The following is a 7880-nucleotide window of genomic DNA, read 5'->3' as shown; positions in this document are numbered from 1 at the left end:
TCGAATCTTGCGATACGTGCATGGAGCATTAAATGTAGACGAAAAAAAACTAATTGCACAGTTTAGTTGGAAATTACGAGACGAACGTTTTGAGCCTAATTAGTCCACGATTGAACACTAATTGCCAAATAAAAGCGAAATTGCTACAGTAGCCTAAATTCCAAAATTCTGGCAACTAAACACGCGCTAATCCGCCTTCGGCCTTCGCGGAAAAATCAATTTGTCTTATCATAGCCATCATCATGGGAAAAAAGTTCATACGTATTGGTGCCGTCAGACAGTCCAATCCTACCATACAATTTAAATAACACGCGCTAATCCGCCTTCGGCCTTCGCGGAAAAATCAATTTGTCTTATCATAGCCATCATCATGGGAAAAAAGTTCATACGTATTGGTGCCGTCAGACAGTCCAATCCTACCATACAATTTAAATTGTCATTTCATTTAATTCTTATTTTTCTGTGGTCATGGTTTAAGCGTGAGACGGCTGCTATCCACCAACAGGGCTTTCAAAGCTTACACACTACCATAAAACTTCTTCATTCAACCGTACAGCTGCGAATTGATGCATACCTGTTTCCCTTTTTCTTCCGAAAGAAGGAAAAGGACAGCGGATAATAATGATTCCAAGATACTTGGGGAAATGCTAAGGAGTATGTACTTGAAAAATGCAACATTTGACCTTTCAAGAGAAAGTAATTCTATGTCCTCCCTCCGAGACACTGAGTTTTACTTTTGAGTCTCTCTACCCAACAACCATGTGTTTTATGCAGTTTTAATACATGAATTTTTTTACACCATAGAATTAAGATCCAACAGCCTCCATCCTCCTTATACCTCCAGCATTCTTCTACCTCTAGTCTTCTTCTACCTCTAGACAATCACAAGATCACAGATCCACAGATTAAAAAAACAATTTTTTTATATGGAAGGACAAATCACAAATCGCAGCATAAATCACAAATCGTAGCCCGTACGCGGATTTCCGGGCGTCCATGGAGGAGATGGTGGCCGCGTACGGGATCGGCGACTGGGGCTGGCTGGAGGAGATGCTCGGCTAGTACCTGCGAGCCAACGACGTGGACACGCATTGCGCCATCGTGGCCGACAGGTCCAAGTGCCCGACAGGTTCAGGAGCCGGTGATCACCAGGGAAAAAAGAGAGAAAAAATTCATGTGTTTTTTCCTCCTAAAACGCATGTGTGTTGTATAGCATTTCTGTTACTTTTACTCACCTTTCTTTTCCATCAGAAATGGATAATTCTGAAAAGAGTAATTACCCCCACTTCCAAAATTACTCTTTTTGCCCTGGTAGTTCTAGCTCGAGCAAAATGTTAATTTAATTAACCATGCTAGTTTCAAATAGCACGGCCATCAGCCTGTTCGTTTGGCTGTGGCTTGTCGTAAACGGTCGTAAATTTTCAGCCGGAACAGTATTTTTCTCTCACACAAACCAGCCAGCAGTACTTCTTCACGAACCAACAACGATACGAACCAGCCAACCGAACAGGCATATGTTTTGGCGTGACACCATGTTACTTAGTTTATTAGGATCAATCATACCACAAGTGTAGCACGGATGCGTAGCGTTTTGTCTTGTTCGCTTGGTTGATAAGGCATGACTGAAAATACCGTTGGCTAATTTGTTGTGAGAGAAAAATATTGTTCGTTTACTGAAAAAGTACGGCTTATAAGTCAAGCGAACAGTGCGTTTATCCACAGGCAACATGAGCAAGAAGAGAGAACATGGCGTGCCCTTTTGGATGTCCGGGACTGTTGATGGAATGGGACTGTTTCGAAGACAGGTACCGGAAGAACAAACCCTAACACACATGATATGAACAGCGCAATGAAAGACGAAAGCCACCGATCGATCCAACAGCCTGTTCGGTTGGCTGGTTCGTATCGTTGCTGGTTCGTTTATGTGAGAGAAGTACTGCTGACTGATTCATTGAAACAGTGTCCATGTAAGAGGGCTGACCAGCCCAGCCAGCCAGCCAGCCCGCCCCAGCCGTCCATGGGCACGCATTGCGCTTTTCCATCATTATTGAGGATCAGGGCAGCGCAATGTGGCACGCACCATCGGCCATGCTGGCTCCATAGCATAGCAGGCTCTCTGGAAGCCCTTGAGATGTTAGCAGCGCCTGAAGAAGTTCTGCACTCCTGGTAATAGGCTACAGTGACAGAGCTCATAGTCATATAGCTGAAGAATTTGCACCAAAGCATCATTGTTGAAGCTGAAAAGCTAACAACTATTCAAGCATGTCCTCCTTGTCTCGGCGAACTGTTACAGCCATTGTTTAACTTATCACCTTACAACAATTGGATTTGCCAAACAGTTACCCTCGAAACTCAAGAATCCATGTTAGCCTGCCTAGCCTAGAATGTTTTAGGGCTCGTTCGGTTGCTCCGGAACGAGCCCAAGAACCGTTCCTGCTGATGATGATTATTTAAATTAACAAAGTAATCCGGCCAAAAATCTATCTAGAAGGTCATTCCACAGTAACGGAACATGTCCTTAGGCAGGTACATCAATTGTTGTTGGTGTCCCATCGTCAGGCGTCAGGCTAAACCAAGTTCCCAATCGGGCTGGCTACCTCTAATTTTTTCGGTCATGTGCGTCTCCTGTGCTGCACCTTCGTTCGTACTGCTGAAACTGTTGCCTAGTCATACTCGAGCGGGATCAATTTCCGATAGCATCCATGCATGGCTAATAGCTGTTGGTGCAGGATCATCCGTCCTAATTGTTTTTAGGAAAAAATCTCGCACCCCATTCGTAGCATGTGCTCCATTTCCCGCTATCGGACGCCAAAAGCTAACCTTCGTCCTGTTCCTCTGATGTGCATGGTTTCTTTAACGGATTAAGTTACTTTTGGCCCTCAACTATCATGTTGATCTAATTTTGACCCTCAACTACAAAACCGTCTAATGTTAGTACCTCAACTGTCAAAACCGTTCATTTTTAGCACCTGAGTGCGGGTGAGGCTATTTTCGACATGTTCGCTGATTGGTTTCTGGGCTGGTTTGGGCTGGCTGGTGCTGGTTTATTGTGAGAGGAAAACACTGTTGGCTGGCTGGTTTGGGCTGGCTGAAACCAACAAACGAACAGACTGTTTGTCCAACGTGGAGCGGTTTTGACCAATGTGGAGCCCACGCGTCATTGACTCAACCGAACTGCACCGGCGTAGTAGCAGCCGAGGTTGATGTAGGCGACCAGCGCCTGCTAGCCGCCGCCGATGGCCACCCCGGAGATCATCGGCTGCACGCTGTTGAGCACCATGGTCGCCACCAGCAGGTGCGCCACCTTCCCCACGGCCGCCTGCATGTCCCTGTCGCCTGTGAAGAGCACCATGAAGCTGTTGCGGTACGCCAGCACCAGCACCATGGCCACCAGCCCCATGGCCAGCGACTGCGCCACCACCGTAGCCACCGCGTGCTTGGCGGCGCGCGGTCGGCCAGATCCGACGATGATCTCCGCGTCGTCGAGGCGTTCGGTGAGGACGACGAGCACCGTCATGTACCAGACGTCCAGATCTCGAGGCAGAGCATGACGGCGGAGGCGAGGGAGAGCCTGGCGAAAGGCCAGAGCCGCCGGAGCACGTCCCACGACGGACTGCTGCGCGTAGACGCCCAGCCGGTCCAGCCGCCCCGCACCGTACGTCTGCCCACACAGCGTCTCCAGCGCGCTGCCCATCTCGAGGAGGAAGCCAAAGGAGAAGGTGGAGACGACAGAGAGACCCAATCTCGCTGTCGCCTTCAGCGTAACATTCAGGAGGCAGTGATCATTCAGGCATCTAACATTCAGAGTAACATCTAATAGGTTTCAGAGTTTTCAGCTAACATTCAGGCATTTAGATCAAGCATACATTCAGAGTAGACAGGAGGCAGTTGAGTATTCGAAACAGAGAGACTTTCAGAGCAACTCACCGCAGCTCGCTGAGAAGAGGACGCGATGACTGTAGGTGTTCTCGTCGGTGTGCAGCAGAGCTTCAAGCTGAGGGCAACCGGAGACACTCCGTCTGGAGCTGTGCGAGCGAGATTCAGTGGAGCCACGGGCAAGGGCGGGGATGGCCGACAACCATGGGCGAGGTCGTTGCCGAGGGGTGGTCCAGAGGATCGCCGGCGCATCCAAGCCACGACGCGGTGGCCGAGCGGCGCGGCCGAGCTCCATCCGCGGTCGCCGTGACGCACTGCCTCGGCGTCTCCGAGTGCTCGTGCTCGCCTGCCTCGGCGCTGTGACGGACCAGAGCGAGGGGAGGAGCACCAGGAGATCTCCAGCGAACGGCGACGATTGGAGCGTCGGGTGCAGGGGATCTACATCGGGGAGGAGCACCAAGAGATCTCCGACGAGGAGGAGCAGCGGATCTCGTGCAGCAACGGACGCGGGAGACGGCGTGGGAGGGCCGCCGGGGTCAGGCGCGCTCCAGTGTCGGGAGGTTTCCTGGACTACCTCCGCTTCCGCGCGGTCTGCTCCCACTGGCGCGCCGCCACAGCCTCCCCGTGCAGCCGCGCCCTGTTGGACCCGCGCTTCTGCTCGCGCCACTGGATGCTCTTCCCGGAGGGTGAGGGAGAGGTGCAGCGGCAGAGGGCAGACGGCTGCTCTGTCGTGGCGAGCTCGATGACGCGAAGAAGACGAGCACGATGGAGAGCCTACGCTCGGGGAGCGGGCCGCGGTGGCCGGCGGAGGAGGTGCGGCCTGCGCTCGATGAGTCCGGCGGAGGCGGCGCTCTGCGGCGTAAATCGTCTGCGAGCGCCGCTATCCTTCCGTGCATGCGTCGTATGGGGCGGTCAAAACCAGGTACACGTCGGCACGAAACAGCCACAACCGTGTCTAGAAATCAAGAGTGAACGGTTTTTAAACTTGAGGTTCCTAAATTAGACGGTTTTGTAGTTGAGAATAAAAATTAGAGCAACATAATAGTTGAGGGGCGAAGAGAAGAGTGGACTTAATCCTTCCGTAACATATCCCATGATCTCCCTGTCCACTAGGAGAGAGATTGTTCTGCAGTTCTGCTGCTGCGGCATGTCCTTGCCGCCTCCTCACATCACAAACGAGGGGGTTTACTCGTGTATTAAAATTAAAAAAAAAGCTTTCATCAGGCATGCATTATTAGTAATGGGTTCATGGCATGTTGCTGGCTTGCAGCATGATGGACGGATGCGATCACAGAACAGAAGCAAGCAAGCCATTGGCGAGAACACTGTCCTGGAAAAGATCTGGCAACAAATAAGTGCGTTTTGAGAAAATAAACGCAAATGGTGACCTTTTTGAACTTTAATAGACGAAGCTCCCATTATTTGGGCGGTTGGAGCAGTTTGAGGGTACAGCAGTACAGCTCCAGCCTACGGTGCGGCGATGTTGATTCCCAAAATGCAATTCTTCACGTTGTGTTGCGTACGTGGAGGAAGGCAATTGCAATTTGCAGTGATCTCTCCAAATATGTGAGCATGATGGCAAACGCTTTGTACATGGATGGTTAGGATAATCCTAACCTAAAACTATTATCATTGACTAGGATATCAACTAAGTAAAATGGTCTCTTCTACAAAGAACTATGCTTACACGAGAACCATGATGATAATAAGAAGAGATACGATAAATTAATGATAGAAGAGATAAGACATATAACTGGGCAAAATTATATTATGAAGAAACCATCCATTCTTTCGTAAGACCGTATCTATACGACCTGATGAGCATGGAAACATCTAATAGTTTTTGGGTTAAAACTGCTCTAATAAATAGCTACGCCTACATTGGCTTCGTTCGCTTCGCTAAAAAAATGAGCCGGAACATTGTTCCAACTAATTTGTTATGAGAGAAAAACATTGTTCCGGTTAAAAAAACAAATTGGAAAAGACGAATTATAAGGGACCAATTATTTGTGACGGACATCTACATTAGTTGTGGCGGACATGTCTCATAAAAGCACTTTGAGCGTGTTTAGTTCCTGAATTTAGGAATTTAGACTACTGTAGCACTTTCGTTTTTATTTGACAAATAGTGTTCAATCATGGACTAATTAGGCTCAAAATGTTCGTCTCGCAATTTCCAACCAAACTGTGTAATTAGTTTTTTTTCATCTACATTTAATGCTCCATGCATGTATCGCAAGATTCGATGTGATGGCTACTGTAGCACTTTTTGGGAATTTGAGATAGGAACTAAACACGCGCAATGCCTGTTTGGAATGCGGGATTTTTTTCCCATTCCTGTGTTTTTCCTGTGAAATTGAACTGATTCCTGTGAAATTCCTGTGTGATTCCTGTGAAATTCCTGCGTTCTAAACAGGCCCTGAACCAATTTATGATCCGACGAGTTATACAGACTACAAGGACCATGAATTTTTACGATATCTAGTGGAAAACCTAATCAACACCTAGGCTTAAATTTCACATGCGCGTATTGCTGTGCTGACTGATTGAAAACACTCCACCTCTTCTCTTCCAGAATAAAAGGGCGAAGGGGTAGACCTGGTTACTGTATCGCGTGGGCCTTAATATCTTTGCATGGAATGGGCTGGCAGGCACAGCGTACGGTCTTCTTTGAGTGGATCGAGTCATTGGCCCAATCACGTGAATTGGCCTGCAACTGTTCCCACCCAAACAAGGCACTAGATGGGTTTCGCTGTTCCTGCCCAATTAGGAGTTGTTTGGTTCTTTAGTCGCTCCTAAAATTTATGTCACATTAAATGTTTAGAGGCTAATAAGGAGTATTAAATATAAATTAATTACAAAACCAATTACATAGATGGAGGCTAATTTCCGAGACGAATTTTTTAAGCCTAATTAATCTATCATTAGCACATGTTTACTGTAGCACCACGTTGTCAAATCATGAACTAATTAGGCTTAAAAGATTCGTCTCGCAAATTAGTCGCAAGTTGTACAATTAGTTTCGTAATTAGTCTATATTTAATACTCCGTGCATGTGTCCAAACATTCGATGTGATAGAAATTTTAGGAGGAGGGGAAGGAACCAAACAGGCCCTTACTCCATATGCCCGTATGTGGCTGCCCAGACATTTGATTCTCCTTTGTTCCATTAGCCGACCGTTAATATTAACTTTGCTACGCGAATGGGCCTGTGGTCCAGTAGTCGGACAGTCAGTGGAACGCTACATATCAGGATTTAAATCCTGGTGTTCGCACCTTTTTTCTAGATTGTTTTTTCAGAAAACTTAGGGTACGCATACGCGTACGCGTTCGGTGGTACTGCACATTTTCTACGCACCGGAAGCTAGAGAGCCTCCCAATCTTTTCTTTGCGTGTGTACTGACGCACATACGTGCGTGTGGTGTGAGTGTGTAATGTGTGGGTTATATGTGGGTTTTGTGCGTCCAAAGTTGTACCTGATAAAAAAACATTAACTTTGCTAGTGGAATTAGACATAGCTAAAAAACGGTGTGGCTAGACGTGCGGACGTTAGCCCCTGTCCGGACATCTGCGCCTGCCTTGCCTGATGCGCATGCTGCTGCCGCCTACATGTGCATGTTGCTGCTTCATGCCTATGCATGGTGCTACTGCTGTCGCCTGTACCCGTATGCAGCTGTTGCACGCGGTCGCAAGCTTACAATTTTTTAGCGTGAAGCGGACACGCGTGGCTCCAGTCTCCAGTGATGCATGGTCACCTAAACACGAAAACTGCAATCGGCCATTGTCGTGGACCCCAGCTACAAGCACGAGATTTTCTAGTATTTCACATGTTTATGCTACTTTGCACGGGCCCGCATGTGCCTGTTGCTACTGGCGCGCCTACACACGCTATGGTGCTACGCATGCACACAGGGATCGCCTCCACCTACGCTCGTTTCTCGTGCATGCTAACGAAAGCATTTACAACATGAAGCACTTGCTGCAACATACGTCCAAAGCAGGTG

General features: G+C 48.1%; 1 pseudogene; it reads right to left on the bottom strand.

Moving 5' to 3' along the window:
• Positions 1-3157: 3157 nt before the first annotated feature.
• On the bottom strand, positions 3158-4171 carry LOC136470455 (protein DETOXIFICATION 35-like; annotated as a pseudogene).
• Between the last annotated feature and the right edge of the window lie 3709 nt (positions 4172-7880).

This window comes from Miscanthus floridulus, chromosome 8, assembly GCF_019320115.1.
Source record: "Miscanthus floridulus cultivar M001 chromosome 8, ASM1932011v1, whole genome shotgun sequence".
Lineage (NCBI taxonomy): Eukaryota > Viridiplantae > Streptophyta > Magnoliopsida > Poales > Poaceae > Miscanthus > Miscanthus floridulus.
This window is presented reverse-complemented; position numbering and strand designations above follow the sequence as displayed.